The sequence below is a fragment of the Gymnodraco acuticeps genome, unplaced genomic scaffold (genome assembly GCF_902827175.1).
Source record: "Gymnodraco acuticeps unplaced genomic scaffold, fGymAcu1.1, whole genome shotgun sequence".
Taxonomy (NCBI): domain Eukaryota; kingdom Metazoa; phylum Chordata; class Actinopteri; order Perciformes; family Bathydraconidae; genus Gymnodraco; species Gymnodraco acuticeps.
Genome location: NW_022989810.1, coordinates 4,080,901 through 4,103,470, shown reverse-complemented (window position 1 = coordinate 4,103,470; position 22,570 = coordinate 4,080,901).

Genomic DNA, 22,570 nt, shown 5'->3' with positions numbered 1-22,570 from the left:
TAGATCTTTGAGTTCATCTCATGAAAAATGGGAGCAAAAACAAAAGTGTTGCATTTATATTTTTGTTCAGTGTAGGTCCACAAGGCACTGCATAAATCAAATATATTATATTTTAACATCGTCACACGCACATGTCCTCACTCAGAAGGCTTAACCTCTAGTCACATACACCAATATTTGCTTACCAAGAGGCTGCACACCAAAGTGTCCAAATCCACTACAAACCATCATACAACACACAGCCAGACACACACACCCTTCCCTCCGGACCGCCGTCACAGCACTCCAAGCACAGCTGTCAAAATTCAGGGACTTCCAACTCAACAATAGTTAGGTGGCTTAGGGAGTAAGACAGAGAGAGGAGATGAGATGTTGAACTGACACTTCTGGAAAGCTCTTTTGCTCCTAGGCCTTTACAGGTTGGATCTACATACCCTGGATCGCTTATTTGTTCCCACCTTTCACTCCTTACTGTCACTCACTTTATTCACCTTGGCTTCTAATGCTCTCTCTTTCCCTGCCTTTACCTCTCTTTTGCTTCAGGCACGGTCCACTGTTGTCTCACATCAGCTCTCATAACAGCTCCGGGAAGACCTCCCTCAACCTCACGCCTCGCATGTGAGTCCACACGTCCAAGAGGAGTAATAACATTGAAATCCTCCAAATCAGGTCATGTCAAATTAAGGGAGGTATTTCGGGAGCCCACCCAAGTGTCCAAAGGGGTCGATGGAAAGCTTGCTTGAGGGCAGTTTTGCATGGCAAAATACACTTGATGATTCAGTGTACACATCACAAAGTGGGACTGATACTCTCTAAATGGCTCATAGACTCCACTACGATGTATATTTGGCCTGTTGGTGTGACGTCAGATGTAGACATTGGTGAGAAATCCTGTTGGCACGCAGAGATTGGCAAATCAAAACTTTCACCCTAATTGCAGCAAGCAAGTGCTCCTCGGTTGAGCTGGTTGCAATAATATGTTCCCACCATTTCCATCCCAAATCCCTGGTAAGAAGTAATTAAGCTCTGAGAAGTTTTCATTTACTTCAACTGCTGATGCCACTTGTGGACACCAAAGAATCCTTGTGTGTATTTCAATGCAAAAATGTATTTTGGTAATAGACAAAACAACCACACTCAAAGCTGTAGAAGCGGAAACGCAGGTTACCACGCACCTTTTAGGTGTCCCATTACTGGAAATATTGCCTATAGGAATATGTTCAGAGGCTAAAGAGATCACTTTTATCTCAGCTTTATCTCTGATAACACCAAGATGTGTTGAACACTGATAAGGGTTGAACCTTGCTTGGACTTACAAACAATCCTTTGGCAACTCAACAAGCATTCCAGGGAAGTTCACACTGTGCAGTGATTTATGGCCAGGATGTGGCCGTATAGCGAGAGTGCGGAGGCTCTAGGTTGAAGTAGCTGATGGCACGACAGGTCAGTGAGATAGCCGAGCTACGTAGCAGTCTGGGATTCATTCAGGAAAGCTCCCAAGGGGGCTGTTGACTGGAAGGAGGCGGTAAATCCCCATTTTGAGGACTTTGTTTTTGCTGATGTTGTGGAACATCTCCTGAGGAAATTTGAGCTAATCTGACTTCACACAGTCTGTCATTGTAGAGTCTTTTGTGTTGTGTTTGGAAATTGAGAGGATGGATGGTTCCAATTACTAACTGACAGGAACATGACTCATCCTATTGACTCTTTATTTCCTATACTGAAAAAAGTATAAACTTTAGCTCTGCTATTTCTTTGTTAAAGTACTTGTTTAAATGAGATTTAAACGTTAGTCTTGGCAATTGCAGATAGCAATATCATTTATTGTGTAAAAGTAAACAAATCTCACAAAAGCTAACTTTCTTTGCTTTCGAGCTTTACTGTCATTGCGCTTTATTTTCAGCCTATCCGGTATACACTTAAACCTCGGCACATATACTCAATATTCTCCCAAAATTCACCATTTGCTTTCTAATGTTTGCTAATACATTGCCAAAGAACACTATTGAGCCCGGCTTTAAAATGTATCTATTTAGGAGACAATAGGCAGTTCCTTTGGTAGGAATTAACAGGCTTGTGCCTGGGTGCCAAAGACATTGGTAGCAAAGTCTGAAAGTATCGATGCATTGCAGATTAAAAAAAAGCATTCCCTAATGGGCTGTTTTAGATTAGCCTTTACGCCGGCATTAACAGATGTGTTGGCCTCTTGGGGCCAACTGCTGTAAATACAACAATGATATACTGCTGCCTTCCAAAGTGTATGTGGGGTAACATGTTAACGAAAAAATCCCTACTAATAGCAGTCAAAGAAAAATGTGCGTTTGATGTTAAGGCCTCTACATACTGGGGGCATGACAAATTACGACACGTAAATAAAAAATGGTCAATTGCACAAATGATATGTCTAGTGCTTTTATTGTTAAAGTAAAAATTGAAGGGGTGGATCTACTGTAGTTCGGATTTCGAAGCCTCTGTATTTTTGTTTATTTGTTATCTTTATTTCTGGCGGAAAAGTCCGACCTTTAGGCCTTGTTCTGGAAAACAATTAACCTGTTAGACCCCAAGCCTGTTTTTCAGGTCTCAGGCTCGAAAATGACATTTCCTGAACAAATGACCATATCTTCCCTTCTAAAAGGGGAAAATTAATAATCTTTTTTCTCAAAAGTAATGATAAACCTGTGAGTTGGATGTAGAAAAGTCAGAATCAATATAGATGTTTTATATTTTAAAGAAAATTCAGATTGAACATAGTAAAAAACTGTAAATTATAGTGTCCGTCCAAAAAATATGTTCTACTTGTAGTAAAAAACTACCCTTGGATGATGGGTTAGTAGACTAAAAGCTTTAGGAATCCAAAGTACAACATATAATAAGAACCCTGTATCAAGATTGATGCAAAACAAGTGACATTTGACCTTTTTAGAGAGGTTTAGCAAAAAAAAACTCCACCTCTGAGGCCATTTGGAAATGGGCGTTTTTGCCGTTTCTCTGGAACCCATTGGTCAATTTTGATGATTGACATCTCTTTTTAACCGCTAGAGCCAATGGAATAGAGGGAAAGTTCCACATACACACACAGGTTACCAAATAAGGAGTGAGAGTGACACGTATGAGTGGCCCATGGTGGTGGTGGGGTTATGGTATGGGCAGGCGTATGTTATGGACGACGAACACAGGCCACTCGATTCACAACATTACCCTAACCCTAACCCTACCCCTCACACCAGATACTGACTGGTTTTCAGACCCCCCCAGACCCTCCCAATAAAGCAAAATACACGTTTCAGAGTGGCCTTTTATTGTGGCCAGCCTAAGGCACACCTGTGCAATAATCATGCTGTCTAATCAGCATCTTGATATGCTACACCTGTGAGGTGGGATGGATTATCTCGGCAAAGGAGAAGTGCTCACTATTACAGATTTTTTCAGATTTGTGAACAATATTTGAGAGAAATTGTTATTTTGTGTATATAGAAAATGTTTTAGATCTTTGAGTTCATCTCATAAAAAATGGGAGCAAAAACAAAAGTGTTGCGTTTATATTTTTGTTCAGTGTAGGTCCACAAGGCACTGCATAAATCAAATATATTATATTTTAACATCGTCACACGTACATGTCCTCACTCAGAAGGCTTAACCTCTAGAGTCACATACACCAATATTTGCTTACCAAGAGGCTACACACCAAAGTGTCCAAATCCACTACAAACCATCATACAACACACAGCCAGACACACACACCCTTCCCTCCGGACCGCCGTCACAGCACTCCAAGCACAGCTGTCAAAACTCAGGGACTTCCAACTCAACAATAGTTAGGTGGCTTAGGGAGTAAGACAGAGAGAGGAGATGAGATGTTGAACTGACACTTCTGGAAAGCTCTTTTGCTCCTAGGCCTTTACAGGTTGGATCTACATACCCTGGATCGCTTATTTGTTCCCACCTTTCACTCCTTACTGTCACTCACTTTATTCACCTTGGCTTCTAATGCTCTCTCTTTCCCTGCCTTTACCTCTCTTTTGCTCCAGGCACGGTCCACTGTTTGCCGTTTCTCTGGAACCCATTGGTCGATTTTGATGATTGACATCTCTTTTTAACCGCTAGAGCCAATGGAATCGAGGGAAAGTTCCACATACACACACAGGTTACCAAATAAGGAGTGAGAGTGACGCGTAGCCAAAACCGGAGCTGCAACACACTCTGGTGGCTACCATTAGCAGCTAATTTTTATTCTCTGATTTTTGCATAAAAATTGAATTATGGATTATCAATAATTTTTTCAAAGTGACAGACACATTGCTATAACCTATGGATTAACCTTCAGCCACGTTTTTTCTCGTTTTAATGCCATTGAACACGACTTTTGATCAGAATAACAGCTAAGGTGAGCATATCTCCGTGTTTTGCTACCTAAAGCTACGTTGTGTGTTGTCTGTATTTGCTTCCCCTGTCACGATTTCTGATCACTCAGTGATGATACTTATATTTCTATAATCTGTGGACTCTCAGGATGTTAGCTAAGCTTGTTTGTGCAGATCCAATAAGTATATCGATTGGTATCGATCATGTGTATCGGTATAGCTAGAGGTCTGTGCTAACGGCGTTAAGATTTGTTCGCACAGGGCTAATTCAGAGGCTCAGCGTTAGCCTTGTGTTTTTTTTTGCAAAAAATCATCAGTTAGCTGAGTTTCCTCCCATTACATGGATATGACTCAATGACATTAACATTTCCTTTCCTTTCATAATTTGTATGATAGTAGGCACAAACTTGAAGGCTGTCTTTGCTTTTCAGAGAACCAAGAACACTTGCTGCTGTTGATACAGTAGGTGAACATTTGCTAGAGCTACATCTGCAACAACCTTCTTATCATCCCATCCCCATGTCCACCAAAGTGAAGTAAAACAAACACATATCCTAAACTCATCTGCATGCTCCATCTGCGCTGATGTATACAGGTCCTCCACAGCCCAATGAGATGCCAAGCACTTCTCGAGTGCAAGGAAATGGTGCGGTTTCACAATTCCTAGATTAGGACTGAAATCTGCAGTTCCCCCCACCGCTTTAAGTGGCTGTGGTGCACACACAAACCCACCGAGACCATAGAAACATACACAGTGCTTTAGTGTTGGGCCATGGCCAAGATAAATGACTGCTTCAGGTGAAAACAAACCGTGGCCCCTGCAGATTCTTTTTTTTCTTCCGTTTGCAAGTTTTGGGGCGACTTCTCTTTGTGCGTCAAATGTTCTTAAACGTATGCTCTGCTTCGGCTCCTCCACCCTCCTCAACACTCTTCTGGCTTGTGAATTTTTCAGAATGAGGAATTAAAGTTGAAATGGTGCTTTGCAGACATAAGTGTTTGACGCGTGTTGAAGATTAAAGGTGGAACGATTCTTTCAAATCTTTAATACTAGACATTTAAGCAAATTCGTCATCCACGGGGCATGAACTTGAAAGGAAATGAACAATATTTCTATTCAACATTCTATCACACTCATTTTACTCCACATTCAAAGTCCTGGCGATACCCAGAGCTACACTTACCCCGGAATTTCTTTTGTACCTATTCAGTGTCATCCAGTGTTAAGCGTCTTTGGGTTCAAGAAAAGCGCTATAGAAATAAAATGTATTATTATTATCCAGTCATTAAATGATCTTGTGCAGTTTTACAATAAGATGTTTGTGTTTATGAGCCAGCAATGCTTATTGTGAGCTATAACTGTAGGGCAAAAGATAAGGGCCCGTATGCAGTCATTTCCTTGGCATTTACTATGCCAGAGCAGCAAAAAACTGGATGCTTGTTCAAAGAAGACATTTTTCCATGAAGATATTACCATGAATTATATTAAATGATTTGTCTTAACTACTCAAAACCATACTATTTTAAGAGTAAAACCATGATTTACAAGATAAAAACATCCCTTTCTCTCAGAGTCTTTGAAGGATCACCTGAGTTCCACCTGAAGGTTTTGGATGATCACCTGAGTCTCACCTGAGGGAAGTGGGGAAAGCCCATAGAAGCCCTGAATGGCTTCAATTAAGAGAACAATTGCTTTAGTCACACAATTATGAGCTCAGAGTTACTAAATGCAAAAGGCCCTGAAGGAGCGGAGCTAAAGATCTTTGGCATCCCATTGAATGTGGTCCACCCACACCCCGTTGTTCATTACTGAGACCACCAACTGGGAGCAACATTACTCAAATGAGCAACAACAGTACAGTGCTGCAACAGTCACGAGAGATTCTCTTTTAACTGACAAGCAAAGGGACTGAATGTCTGAAAATGAGAAACAAATATACTACAATGAATAATGAGATGAAGGGGAAGGATTAGTTGCTTCCTCATGCTTTTTAGTGTCATCATAAACAATTGTTAAGAGCTCCTAATGAAGAATCACTAGAAACACAGGCATATTTGACAATATATTGTATATTACTTAGCTGTGGAAGAATTCAAAGTATCAATACTAGTGTACAATAACCCATTAAAAGCAAACGTTTTGCATGTCACGGGTGGATCTGAACTAGCATTAGCATATGCTGAAGATAAGCAATGGTGTGTTGAGAAGAATGAAAAAAAAAAATACAGTCTGCAGTGAGTGCACTATTTATTCACCGCTATACTGAGCTCATGGAAAAGCCCTAGATGAATGGCCTACTCTTTTAAGATATTGGTATGTATACAGTTTGTGGAGAGATTAGCCGTTGAATCAATCATTTGATGTACTCATGTTTGTGAAATCCCTTTCACATGCCAGAGGGGTTCACAAGCATTTCGCTCTGACATTCCATAAGCCTCTTCTCCAACTTCCCTCTCGTGAGTGCAACATTGAGCCGTAAAATGTACACAAACATAGATTTTGAACAAATGCCATCACAAGTTAAAGGGTTAAATTGGTTGCCAACATCGGCTGCCATCTTGGGTACATTTATTTGGGGTCTCAGCATAGCAGCACACTTCCACAAGGCTTTACTTTGGCAACAGGATTTCTCCTTGGAGAGGAATGAATGTGCAAATGTGTTACAGGTGGGATTCATTAAACTGAGACCTGGCACATTGGTACTCGCTCTGCACAATTACCATGTAACAAAAGCAGGGAGCAGAGGAATGCTAACATTCAGCTACGTTGTAGATGAGCATGCACCAAAGAAGCGAACAAATGAATAACATATTGTGCATTTCAAAAGCACGCTCATGACATTCTGCATCCACAGCTGAGGTTTAAAAGGCCCATTTCACTGCTCTCTGATGAGCTCTTCAAAACAAAAAGACCTATTAATGGGGCAGTTTTTATCCGTGTTATTTCACAGAGGAAGAGGAAAGAAAAAGTTCCAATTTCACTAGATCTTTTTATCCCCATTCAGCCTCCAACTCCCTCACCTCTCAGATAAGCTGTCAATACTCCATATTTTTCCCATAAATAACATGTGTTCCTTACTTCCATGTGATAAGAAGTTCATAACAGCTTATTCTCATCATCTAGGAGGTGGTGTTAATTATTTCTATGAATAATGTAACAGTGTTGTTTCAGTTCACTGAGCTGCGGTCACATCACAGAGCATTCTTACAGATTAGAACTTCCTTCACCCTCGGTCTTCGTGTTGCAGAGACCATTAAAGAACTGAAGGCATTTATTGTGCAGCGATACTGAATATGTAAGAGCTGTAAGGGTGGAGACGGAAGGTGTTCAACAGATCCTAATTATCACTGACTACTACAATGCGTGGAATTCGTTTGCAGTGTTGGAAGCAATAAAGTCTTGGTCCTTACTGCACTAATGGGAGCTGGCTTGCACTTTTTTGATTTGTTTGAGGCATATTTCAAATGTTCTCTTGTAAACTCATCGACTTGCAGCTGTTTTTGGTCTCAATTCACGTTCACTTGTGCGTTCTCTGTAATGTGAGTATATGGAAGAGCAATCAGAAACCTTAGGATGCACACTCGGCTGCATGTTTAATATATTTAAGTGAGGAAATAACGCATTCCTATTGAAAAGGAAGAATTCATGAGAAGGCTCTCAGCAGTTGTTTTTCCTTGGTAATGCTTGCTAATGTTAGCAAACTCAAGATATTTCCCTTTAATGTACTTGTTGCATTATCCTATACTTGGGTTTAGCCTAAAGTAATTAAAAGGTACGGTGAAGCCAGGCATTAAAGCAAATCTCCTTGGTGGCCAAACCGTGATACTACAACTTTTGTGTCAGTAAGGTAAATTAGGCCCAAACCTTTTTTTCTTTTGATTTAGGAATAGGAAAACCCAATTGGGAATCTATGGGACTAATAGATGAGGAAAATTGCAGAACGTCCCATAAAGATCTGGTAGCCTTGTACTTGAATGTCAGGATTCATGCGCCACTGATCAACTTTCATAGGAATGAACGAAGCCCCGCATCAAGACCAGTTCATCTTAGTTACTGTAACTAAGCAGTCAAAAGTTGGCCCCAAGGCAAAGATCGCAGTAGTTGTTCAGCAAGTGCAAATTAATAGACGGACATAAGACTCAGTGAGTCAGAGGAATAAAGCAATGTTTTCTGAATCACAAATAAACAGATTTAGATTGAATGCAGTTGAAGCGTACCATTGTTTGTGTGTGTGTGTGTGTGTGTGTGTGTGTGTGTGTGTGTGTGTGTGTGTGTGTGTGTGTGTGTGTGTGTGTGTGTATGTGTGTGTGTGTGTGTGTGTGTGTGTGTGTGTGTGTGTGTGTGTGTGTGTGTGTGTGTGTGTGTGTGTGTGTGTGTGTGTGTTCATGGGGTTGATTTGATTTAGACATGTATTGCCATGTGGGACTTAATTATAATGATGTGGCCGTTTTACAGAATCTCATAAATGACTTTAGATGGTGCAATGTTTCATAACTAATAGAAGCTATGGGCAAATATAGTGGTGAGAACTTCATTACATTTTATGAAACATTTTTCTTCTCATGTTGTCCTGATGGCTTTGTTTTGTTGATTTTTTTTTTGTAATTGACACCCAAGCATCAAGAAAAGACTTCACATGTTTTACAGTAAGGCAGGTCTCTCTCCGATTGGACAGCTGTACGTCAATCACCATCCAACCTTCACACCTGGTGATCCAGGCAAGGGTATGTTCAAGTGACCCGCTTCCCAGAGTCCACAGCCAGATAATTATTTCCAGTTGCAATTAGAATAGCCACAAGTTTTTCTTTTCTCCTCTGTGAGCAAAGGGGATCAGCAAATATCCTTTCCCCTGGTTTTTTGCTTGTCTGACACGCTTGTATAAATACCCTCCACCTGGTCATGGGAGTGTCTTTAGGGGAGCTATCAAAGCATTCATAAAAATCAAGATGTATGTGACATCCAGTGGATTTCCCCCGCGCTGCACACGGCAGGCAAACTCAGGAGGGCCAAGCCGGGGTAAAGTTTCCTCTCTTTTCCTCCCTGACTAGCGGCTGACGCCTGATTGACTGTGATGGGCTTTTTTACGCCCTGCACGTGTTGTTCCGCTGTTCAGCCCTCGCTTCATCGTCTGCCTTCTCAGTGAGTTTGGTTCTCTGCTCGGCTTCCACCTTCTAATGTGCATTTGTAAATCCAAAACCCGTCCTGAAAACATTGGTCTGCTCATGTACTTCACGCTTTTTGTTCTTAAATATCCCTCTCACCGCAGCGTTCCCCTACTCCCCATGCTTCGTTTACAGATTAAGGCCTGCGTTGGCGTATGTAAAAACACAAGAAGAGGCAATCGGATATTAGGAACATGACTGTGAATGAATACATGTGCATGTGTTAGATCTGTCAGCAGCGCTGAGTGGCTTGGCTCGCGTGTGAAACATTAATAAAGTTGGGACTGATGACACGCACACTCATATCTGGTGATCAGAAACTCTGGGAAGGCGGCCATGATGGAGGGCTCCTGTGTGTGTTCGACCCCGTGCACGCTGATTGTTCTGTCTGAAAGAGGTTAGAGGAAACTAGGAATGCTTCATGAAAAGGAAACAGATTCCTGGGAGGGACAGAAAGCAGTGACTCAGTTATGTTTTTGGCATTTAAAGGCCAAAGGTGAATATAGGGTACGATTTGTAACTAGTAGACATCACTATCAAACCTCCCCAGTTGATTATTTCCTACGTATGTTCTTGATCTTTATGTTTTAATATGCAAATGAGGAATTATTCTAGTATTTTTTGGTACATCATTCGATATCCAAACATTGGGAAAGCCAGGTTTATAGTCGACAAATAACAGTCAAAGGTTTTTGTAGAGGGAATGTTGGATGTCTCTTAGTACCACTCCATAACTCAGAAAATACAGTCAACAGCCTTAGAAAATAAATGTTGCCATGTTTTGAGGAATAAAATGTACTATAAATCAGACTTTTGATGATATTTTGAATAACTCCCACTAAAAACCTTCAAAGTATAGACAGGGGTGCAACTGGAAAGAAACGGCCTAAAAGAAATGCACTTTGGTCAATAATGTAAAAATAATGAAATTACTGATACAGTATCATAATTGAGACTTCACCAGTATTGACATTATTTTGTCTATTGCAATGTTTCTGAAAGTGAATGTTTATTTTGAATGTTTTCTTATGACTGGTAAAATGAAACTTGTCAATGAAGCAGAACAGCTCAAACTCTCAGGGTTGACTAATGCATGAAAATCTATGTTTTTGCCTTAAGTGTTTCATCTTAAAAGGAAACGCTAAAATTCCCCAGGTTAAAAGGTTTAATGAGGTAACGTTTATTTTAATGAGCCATGCTAGTGTGTAGCTTTGAGTAATTCTACCTAAATGTCCCACTTCAAAGTTTTTTCCACCTCATCCTAAATTCATGGTCATTACTTTTTACTTACCTCTTTGTTGCAGGGACATTCCCAAAGCTGTAGGGGGCAGTGTTTGTTTTACTCAGCGGGGTCTGACTCTGGCATATATGGTTCAGGTGAGAGCAAAGACTTCTGGGCCAGCCTGCAGAGATGTCTACATACTTTCCATTCTTTAATGAAGCCCTTCATTGACTCCAGCACTTTAAACACACACTCACTCACATACACACTTTCCACCAGTGCACGGCCCCTGATAATAGACTCTATGGGAAGCCTGTGAAGTATTTCAAAATGCCAAACGGCTGCGAGGGGTGTAGATGTTTGAAGGACACTAATGTAGGAGCTGAGGCCTAATATAAACAGCATTATTCACATGAAAGCCGGTGCTGCGGCCATTAGGGCTTCACAGAGAGGTGGCACTCCACCGGCACCCTAATGGCACTTCTTTGGTTCAAACACACGGATCTGTGTATACGCCGATTTCTTTGTAATCTATCTTTCCTGAAACAATCAGCTGTAAAATGATTTGTCACTCTTTATTTTACAAGAACATTTCCCCCCCATTCTCCGGGATCAAATCATAACACAAGTCTTCATCCAAACCTTCGGAGGCTTTTTTTTTTCATTGCGTCCAGAGCGTGTGCTTTCTATATACTACAGCCCGCTTGTTAACCCATAATAACAAATCAATATTCAGCTGAGAAGCAACTATAGCAGCTGTTCAAATACATGCTCGCATTGTGAAACCCACAATGCGAGCATGTAGGTGGGTTTATTTTTTCTTTTTAGGCCTGTAATTTACAACCACCTGGAGAATATATCTGGCCAGTGGCTTGGTCTCTCACGAAATTATTAATCCTACAGAAACTTGAAGCGGCCATCTGACCAGAGGGAAGCTGTTGAACTTATTGTGTGGTGAACGCACAAGCACTGTCAGCAGCAGTATAACGTGGCTATCCCAATGGCAGAAGCTTGTAACTGACAGAAAAAAACCATTCTTGTAATCTTTGATAAAGGTCCAATCAGAAGAATCGGGGAGGAACATTCAGTAAAGGGAGGCGATGAGGATAAGGAACACATTTTCTTGTTTTGGCTGCGGCCAAAAAGGGCCACTCAATAGGAAATTAAACAAATGAATACATTTTTCAAAGTCAGATGGAGATGAATTCGATTTGAATTGTTCTCACCAGCCAGAAGAAGTGAGCCATCTCGCCTTTAAACTGTGTTTTTGATCAGCGACAGATTAAGCAGCCAAGTTGGTTGTTACTCAGCTGTTTTTGGCTCCTCCGCTCAACATCCACCATTGTACATGGTGACTCAGGAGTTTTACACTAACGCAATTATTTTGAGACTTAAAGTGACAGAAAAAATGCATGAAGAAATATAATTGTAGGGTGCATTTTCTGTGGAATTAAGCAGATGAATAAGAAAATGGGTGCGTAGCAATGCTGCTTATTCATAAACACAGTAATGCAACCATGCCCCATTACAGACCCCTTCAATGAATGCCTTTCTTCTGTAGATGTTGTAGAACTTATATTTTATACTTCTAAAGAAAACTATTATAACCTATACTCCTCTAAATGTGTTTGATGCCTTTAACTAACTAGTTACTTTGCAGATTCAGATATCAAACATTCAATATAAACTCTTAATATCACCTTTACTAACTGCAAAATCATTGACTATAATGTATCAAATTAATTTAGTAATGTAATATAAATAGGCCATTCTGCATTATGAGTAATTTGAATTTGAGTACTTATAGGTACTATAATACTACTACTACAATAGGTTGTTACTTTTGCTCGTAAAACACTAGTCCTACACTTTTGCTGCCATTTAGGTAAAATATTTGAGTTTTTCTTCCCCCATAACCTATATTGTAACCAGTGTTTCTTTTATGCAACAGCCAAACATATATTTCACAATTTTAAAATTTAAATATCAGGAGACACTGCCACAAGCTTTTGATGCCAATGTAACGTTGTTTTATATATTTATGCATGTGTGAGTGACAACATTTTTTATAGGATTTAGATGAATCATTGAATCGTTTTTGGTTAACCCTAGCAGTACCACTCTGTGACCCAGGCATATCCAAGATTAAAGGTGAACGCAGGGGCAAATCAGTTATCAAGTCCAAAACACTCTTCGTCAACTTCCCACTGTGCCGTTAATATGCACACACACACACACACACACACACACACACACACACACACACACACACACACACACACACACACACACACACACACACACACACACACACACACACACACACATGGTTGACCCTCATCCTTCCTGCAATGGAGGTCACGACCCCATGTACCAGTACCAAGAAAGGAATGAGGCTGGGGATACATAACCATAAAAAGTCATGGCAGATTTTCGTGTGCATATAAGGCCAGGAATGGATGTTTTCTGAGTGAAAGACATACAGAAGTCCTTTATCTTTAATAAAGGTTATTGACTTTATATAATTGGAAAATCGAAATGTTTTAATGGAAGTTCATCTTCCCTTGGAGGGATATATACTTCTTCAGAAGTACCTGTGCTTGGTCAAGGTGCTGGTACTGTAGGTGTACTCGATGTATTTGAACAAAGCCACACCCATTAAGTTGTATATGGTAATGCTACATTTGCGAAAAACTTGCAAAAACTCCCGCACAGCCACCTAACCCTTAGCATTTGAGGTTAATGCTTAACCTAAAACATATTTAGAGTGTTTTGCAAATTGAGGGTTACCACCTAGATATGACCCTTATTTCAGTCTGATATGCTAAGCTAACAAGCTGCTAGAATAATATTCATTGCCCGGATATAATCAGGATATCTTTCCTTCATCTAACACAGTTTACAAATAATTTCCTAAAATATTTAAACTATACCTTTTAATGAGGGTTCATGATCTCTTTTTTTAGCTAACAATCTCAAAATACAATCAAAGTGGTCTTTTTCGCAAACTTTGGGTTTTAAGAGTTTATGTTTTGGTTGTGGTTGGGTTAAAGTCTTTCAACACTCCAAACACAGGGACATTTTGAGAAATGAGGCCCACTGAAACTGAAACTGAAAGAGGCTAAACATTGGTGGTTCATAATGGGGGACTGACGAGTGACAATATGTATAACTCTAAAAAGGTCTTAGAGAGAAACAAGGAAAAACAGGAACAGGAAGGAAAGTCTGTGTGACCTACAAATGGTAAATGCCAGTGATGTTACTGTAAAATATGATATTCTCCCAAGAAAACTCAGTCTTTAAATCATATTAATAAGCATTTACATATGCTTATGCTTCTAAAAGACTGCCTGTATCTCTTTTTATATCTTAAACATTTGGAACACTAGCTGGATATTAGTTTAAAATCTTCTGATTTTCTGATAAGGTAGTACGGAAGGCTATCATTTTATTGGGTTGGACTTTTTATTTCTTTTTAGAGTTATTCCAAAATAAAGTTAAAAAAGTAATTGAACCTGAAGAGAAGACAAAGAAATAAAACGGTGAGACAAAGCTTACATTGGGAAATACATGTAAAAGATTATTAGTAAATATGAATGTGCAGGTGGAAGGGTTGAATAGAGGAAAAGTTTAAAATAATTCTGACAAACCCTACTCCACGCTACATGTCCTACAGTTTACGACTAACCAGTGATCATAGTGAAGCTTTTTGCAGCTAAATGGTGTCTTTCCTCAGAAGTGCATATAAACCGAAATAGTGAATATTGGCCTTAATTTCTTGGGTCGACATAAACACAACCCCAAATGAGAGCATATGATTTTTAGTGTCTAATGAATCTTCAGTTTTTGGAAAGGCTGGGAATCTGAAAAAATAAGCATCATTTATTATAATTCCTATTTATTGGTGTCACAACTGTAATAACTTCGAACCACCTGAATCACTGCGGGAGTCATTATCTCCAAATAAGTTTAATGGTTCAGACTTCATCTTGTTCACTCCTAAAGTCATGAAGGGCTTAGTGGATCTTAGCAGTGAGTAAGTGGCTCCTCAACTGGAAAAACATTGGCTTATAGTTGTAAAGACCTAATGAAGCATTAGCTCATACTGCTCCTACCCCCATAGCGCTCCCCTAGCCTTTCCCAGAAGGAGGGAGGAAAGAACACAGGACTGACAGTATGGCTGTCTAATCCGTTATCTCTCCTGCAACCTGTTGGTCCCCAGCGTCTCGGCCGGCTCGGACCCTCCAGCTTCCTCTGGGCAGGGGTTTCACGTACGCTCCGTTGACAGCTATCTCCCAGAGCAATTGTTAGTAAACACGATTTAACTGCTTACCCCAACAACAGGTTTCCCCTAATCCAGGCCGCAGAGGAGACCCCCCTCTTACCCTTTTGACCCTTCCCTCAGCCCGAGCCCCCTCTACTCCTCCTCCTCCGTGGTGGTGGTGGTGGTGGTGGTGGTGGCGGTCGATGAGCCGGTGAGATAAGCCTGGGTGGAATTCCCGTCTGGGTGTTCTTGGAAGTGACCTGGGTGGCAGAGGAGCGTCAATGAAACTCAGTCAGCACTCCACTCAATAAGGAACCAGTCTGAACCTTGGCTTCATTTCACATCACTCTAATTTCTGATTCTATTTTGTCTGGCTCCTTCTCTTCCTTTTTGGTTAAAGGTATGAGAGTAGAAAGGAAAGAAGGTAAAAGAGGCAGCAACGCTTACATAGCTGGGAGCCGGAGTGAACTCTCAACAACCTCTAACCCCGGGTAAGACAGACTTAAAAAGTCTTGTTGTGCATGAATCGAGGAATGAGCTTAGCGCTGGAAGAGCTTGAAAATAACACCAAGAATGTGATCTAATGCAAATCCGATTTCTTGGAATTATGAAAAGGAATCATATTGGAGACGTGTGGCGCAGTGGATAGAGCCCACTGCAGTCAGCATGTCGTTGTGTCCCTGGGCAAGACCCTTCACCCCAAATTGCTCCTGTGTGGATTGCCCACAGTATTGAGTATGTAAGTCGCTTTGGATAAAAGCGTCTAACGAGTAACATGTAATGTAATATTGGGGTCAGATTTACTGTATTGCCAGACACAGTGCTATTTTGTTACAAAATATTGGCATTGACCTACAGCCTAAATGTTACGACCACAGCCATTCATTATTGTCAGTGTTTTGCAAGCATTGTGGACTTCTCCAAGTAAACAAACCTCTCAGATGAGATGTACGACCAGGCGGCCATATTTAACCATGTGTCCAGCACTTCCTTAGAGACCGTGGGTTCACGGTGGAGAGGCCAGTCGTCTGGGAAAGAATGCTAGGGGTCTAGAGTGGCCCGGGTTAGGCAACGGCCTGGCCATTGTGCCCCAGGAGAAGGTAATTAGGAAGTGAAACCTTGACCAGTTGACAGCAGGCTTTGTTCAGGGGCGAGTGGGCCAAGAGAAATGCTTTTGAAAGCTTTTTCACTTTCTTTGCTGAGGCGACCTCAAACCTTTCCTCCAGAAACACGCTGGGGGAGATCATATAAGTTTCTGGAGAAAAATGCATTGAAGGGGGGTTAAGTGGTATTTATTGAAAGAGAAGAAATCTATAGGCAGTGCGTTGTTTGACAAGAGTACCAAACCAAATATACAGTGTACAGTATCTGTTTACCAAAAATGTCATTTCTAATCCACGTTGAACTACAGTTCCAGTAAAACATTTATATCCTTACATACCGTACCACAAATATATATATATATATATTTAATTCTACAAATTCTGGTAATCATGCTAATAATACCCACAGTCTGTGCTGAAATCAACAGCTTGTCCGGTTCAGAGTCCAGTACACTCACCTCTTCTTATGGGCTGCAGCTGCAGCTGGGGCTGCCAGCCAAGCAATAATCAGCTCTACTTTTCCTGTACTGTACATTTTCTCTCCAGCATTACACTTGTGGAAGAGCCAAAGGACCATGCATCACCGCGGTGAGGGCATCCAACACCGGGAGCCCACGCCTGTCCTGTCCCTGTTGACCCCGCGCTCTGCTTTCAGCTCCTAATGTGGCAGGAAAAGTGTGAACATGGGTTTGGCAAACTGCAGTGGAGTTCAGCATCATCATCACGGGCCTGAAAGGGGAAACATGCACAGTCCTTGGACAGCTGGCCTACAAAATCCTGCTAAGGATTAACTCCTTGTACTTCTGAATCCAGCCAGAGGTTTTTAAATAATAATCCCTGACAAATTTGACTTTGTACTGTTATATATATTTATATTATAGCTGCCTCATTAAAGTTGAGCATTGGCATTCATTCTTGGCCTTTTAGTACAGTATATGTAGCTGAATAACATCACCTCAAAGGACCACTAGCTAGCATAAGTAGTGTAAGTGTCGTTTTTTAGATTATTTTGTTATATACTTTATTAAGGGTTTTACATTTCTGTAGCATCTGTGTCCAAACTAAATATCACACTATGTGTCATATGATTTTAGGATTTGCATTGAAGGAGTGCAATGGAAATGACTTACAATAAAAAATCTCCCCATTATCCAAATTGCAACAACCTTAGATGACTTTCACAATCCTAAATGTAGTCTGTTTCAATTCAACTCTGGTGCAGTTCGACCTCTTGTGCAGTTCGTTTAGGGCAGTTTTGAATAAAGTAATTGTACTCTAGTCAAAACAAATAAAAAGCTCTGAGACCATTGAGGTGGATGTTCTTGATATGACATTTGTGATCATTAAGACATTCTTCTCTGAAATCATTTAGCCCTGCTTCTTCGTACATACCCCTCAGAAGATGTCCGAAACACCACAGGGTACCTTTAAATGTAATGAATTCTGCAAATCACTTACTTACATAGTGGGCGATGGTCATGGATCTAATTATTTATAACATAAAACATCTGCAATGATATCTGTGACCAAATAAAACAACAATATAGCTTGTCTTATTATCCCCAGAATGTGCCATGCTAAAACACTATGGCAATGACTTGGCAATGAATAAAATAAACATCTGTCTTTCAAATGAGCATTTCATACAAAGCTGTTACTGTACATAGTGTAAATCGGCAAAACTGCACCAAAACAGTCCTTCTCATATGAATGCATTGCACCTCAATTGAGGTGTCCTTGACTGCACCTCTCTGAAATATGTTTCCTGTACAACAACAAAACTGCAAAATGCACAAAAAAAAAAAAATAAGTACAATGGGAAAAACAGACGGAAGAATGTGGAATAATCATGTATTTAACCTGAGCCCTTGACCACAACAAACAGATTCCTCTATGCTCGGATTTGAGCATTAGCCTTACAGCTATTCTATAAAACACCAGAAAGAAGACGAGAGGAATCTACATGTCCTTTGTTTTCCTCTTTGTTCTCTGCCTTATTATGGGAAGCCATTTGGCAGCGACCCTTGGTAGACAGTGGTTTCATCCAACTTGGTCTCTCAGGGATTTATTTGGTTTCCTTCCACATTGGCTTGAACGGAGCAAATGATATGTGTAGATGTTTACAGAGTGAGTAAACCATCAATGACCATAAGGCAATCAAACAGATCCTTGAGTTGCATGCTATGATGTTGTGACCCTTGTGAAAGCCTAAGGGAGTCAAAGGTAGGATTCAATGCACATAAAAAAAAAAAACCTGCCTGCATTAACGTGGCCCTTTGGTATTAAGGGATCAACTGTACTCTACTAACATTGGTGTGGATCCTCAAACACATCTCGTCATCGTGTTTTGGAAAAATAACATCACCCACTTGAGGTGATTATTCTTAACATCACTCAGGTTTTATGAACTTGTTAGGGAAAATCTGCGGCTTTATGGGTGGTTTTGCTCCGCTTTCGTAATTTTACGGTGCTTACGTCTCTTAGTGCAGGTGTCACAAACAGACCTTTCCAAGTAAATGAAGTCAACCGATTGCTCTTGACTTTTCTCCTGGAGACCGCGGAGCTGGGACAGGGATCAGTCCTCGGTGACTGCGGTGGTTAAAGTTTTTATGTAGTTGACAGAGGAGTTAGAGAATGCCAACGGACATTTAGATTAATGATGGCATCCTTGAGGCCAGTATTATGTCACTCTGAATGAGGACTGAAGAGACAGAGGGATGACATTTTTAGAGGCCTGGTACTTATGAACACATTTGTGTGTATTTGCAAGGCAATTGCGTGCCAAGAGAACCAGACCCACACACTGTACACACATGCATACACTTCTCAAGGACTCCACCATAACACTCTTCTGTGGCTGCTGTTGTGTTCTGTAAGTGTGTGTATATGTGTGTGGTGAGTGCCATAGTTGGCTGGTGGGCCAGTGTTTGATGATGAAGTCATCAGTTTAAGTAAACTCCAGATGGCCAGTCAGAAAGTAAAACAAGTGCCATCTGCTTAGATTCAACTGCTGCTCAACTTCACCCCTCTCCGTCCCTCTGCCTCCCCTCCTCTCTGGGTTGGCACAGCTAAGGACCAGAGTGCTCAGAAAATTAATGCCATTAGTGAAATGTTTCAGAAGAGGCATCCAAGCACAATGCATTACACTAGCACTACACTACCACCAAGGGCTACGCTCTCTGCTGGCTTATGCAGTCACAAGGTAATACACAACCTGGAAATCAAAGGAGGTATTGACTTTGTAAATGGTAAAAACATGTGTATCATTTATATATATGAGACATGTAGATACATTACCTCCAGACATTAGGAATACCTTCAAAGAGACTAACAATTGATATTGATTTATTTGTTCCTTAATATTGGATTTATGCTGTTGTTTACTGGTGGTTTAAACACCGAATGCAGGAGGTCTGAGGTTGATTGGTGAAACGAACCCAACAAACCCAAGACATTCATCCAGTAGACCGCTGTTTATGACCTATGTGAAACCAAACCAGTTGACACAAGATTATTTTAATTCACGTACGGGAAAAAACTTAACATACTATTTATTTTAAGAAAACCATAATCTATTATTAAGTCTCACCAATTTATGTGTTGCCTCATTGGTATTGTTTTCTTTTGTGCATATGTTTCCATTTAAAATGTTAACCAAAGGTTTCAAACTGCACGGTTATTCATTATGAAATAGATATGATAGTATTTTTGTAGGTGACGGGGTTGAACTGAGAGGGTTCATGATTGTGCTAGTGGGACACCGAAAACATTTGGAATTGTCCTCTTTGGAATATGATTACACAACATTTTCTGTAGAAAAGGGTCAATCAAGGGGCAAATACCAATTTAGATTAGCTCAAGGCTAAAGAGTAGCTTAACATGCCTTGCTCTCAACAAAATAAGATCTTTCTGTGGGCCTGCACTAATCCATAGGGTTTTATGAAATAGGCTCATTGCTTATTTATCCTATTCCAAAACTAAATGTTTATGTACAATTCAATTATTGGTAATCATTAAAAACAATCAAATACCTAAAAGTCATGACTATGTTCCTTTAATTGTTCGCTATGTCATGTAAATCAACCCAAATGTAACGACGACTACACAAAAAGGTGGGACGTTACTTTTGTGACATATGGCTGGCTGTATGTTATTGCTTCATGTGATGAATAAGCTAAGGCAGGTTTTGTTTCCCTCCTCCCACTGATGCGGAACTTCATCGATGCCCTTCACATGGCTTAAAAAACATTGGACTCTACACATCGGTTAAGCTGTGTGTCCCAGAAGAAAAACAGGACCAATCTCCCTCACCACTGTATGTTGTAATTAAGCCCACAGCTGGCAGTTCCCATTACGCCATAAGGGCGAGCAGGCAGGCCTGGTTATGGGACTACAGGCCCTCCTCCTCACCTCACCGCCCGCCTGCCGCTTTTTTCCTCTCCTCAGCACCTGTACATTGTAAAGAAGCCCAAACAGCCCTGCAGCTAACAGTCTGATGGCGGGGAGAGTGTTTGTTGTGAAACACTTTGGTGTAACACATCATCTCCCCCCGCCTCGGCGTACATTTCCACATTCCTGCCTCGCCAACTGTTCTAGCTCGGGCCAGGTGGGGAATATGTCCACACGTGGTTTTAGGTTCAGTAAAATTCACACCAACCCTTTTATATCTGACAGGAAACTACATGGAAATGTGGCATAATGGAGAACAGGCTAGTGGTGCGACAATTGCTGCGGGGCGACGGGTTTCATCACATCTGCCCCACCTCCCCTCCCCTAACTCACTCACTCACTCCCACCTCCCTCCCAGGACAAAACGTTATGTTCCAGCAAGAATTTTAATGTCGTGCCGCTCTGAGTTTGCCCACACCACACCAAACGCGGCCTTGTCCCCGAAGGCCCGCTCTCTCCTGGCCAAGATCAGCTGTCTGACCGCAGAGCAGCCTGCTGTAAACACTAGCCAGATTACCACACTGACAACACACACACACACACACACACACACACACACACACACACAACTCTGCAGGAACGATCACGCTGACAAACTTACAAGCAAGCATTGTCAACAAAACAATTTGCTTCCAGCTGCACAGCATATTCATTTAGATGGAGGCAGTTAGAACGATTACAACTGGATCGAATAAAAACAAGACATTAGCATTGAAATCCATTTCAGACTGTGGGAGTCTTATGTAACATTAAGGAGAGAAAAAAAAAACTAAACTAAGGTAATAATGTGCATATTACATTTATTTCCCTTTCCTGCAGGTGCTACAAAAGCCAGATTAAAGACAAACCTAAAAAGTATAACCAACCTAAACACACGGCACCGGGGTCACAGTTGTTATTGTTCTGAGTGGCGCTGTCAAACATTAAAATGGCCGTGAATTTGTGTGGCCCTGTCTCCCTTTGTCCATGTGTGTTTATGCAAGAGTTTCTGTCAAAACATGGAGAAAAAAAGATAAATGTGGTTAATTAAAAGAACATTTATTTGGTAGTCGCTGTAATAGATACCTCATTGTTGGGTCCGTGGGCAAAGCTAAACCCTTTAACCCATCACAACCGCTGCTAAAACTGAATTTGACTCCAGCAGAGGTGTTCGACTTTTCCTCTTGTATGTTACTTATCACTGCCACACACACACAAACAAATGCATACAAACACATACTGTGGCCAATGGCAAAAAACATTCCGTAAAACTTTTTTAATAGCTTCAGAATTTGTTTTGCTTCAATCGCGGAACTCAACTGGCGTTTATTTGGGACAGCCATTTCATTTCTTTTTTTAAATAAAGCTTGCTCATCAAAGATGGGAAATACTTTTGAACCAGTATGAATATTCCCTACACTACCAGTCAAAAGTTTGGACACACCTTCAAATTCGAAGTTTTTTATTTATTTAAATGTGTTCTACTTTGTAGATTAATACTGAAGACATCAAAACTATGAAAGAACACATATGGAATTATCTAGTTAAAAAAAAAGTGTTAAAAAATCCAGAATATGATTTTTATTTTAGACTCTTAAAAGTAGCCCCCTTTTGCCTTGATGACAGCTTTCCACACTCTTGGCTTCTCTCAGTGAGCTTCATGAGGTCGTCACCTGGAATGGTTTTCAATTAACACGTGTGCCTTGTCAAGAGTCAATTTGTGGAATTACTTGCCTTCTGAATGTGTTTGAGACCATCAGTTATGTTGTGCAGAGGTAGGGTTAGTGCACAGTAAAAATCCCTATTTGACTATTGTTGTTGTAATCCATATTATGGCAAGAACCACTCAACTCAGTGAAGAGAAATGACCGTCCATCATTACTTTAATAAATGAAGGTCAGTCGATGCGGAAAATGTCAAGAACTTTGAAATTATCCTCAAGTGCAGTCGCAAAAACCATCGAATGCTATGATGAAACTGGCTCTCATGAGGACCCCCCCGGGAAAGGAAGACCAAGAGTTAGCTCTGCTGC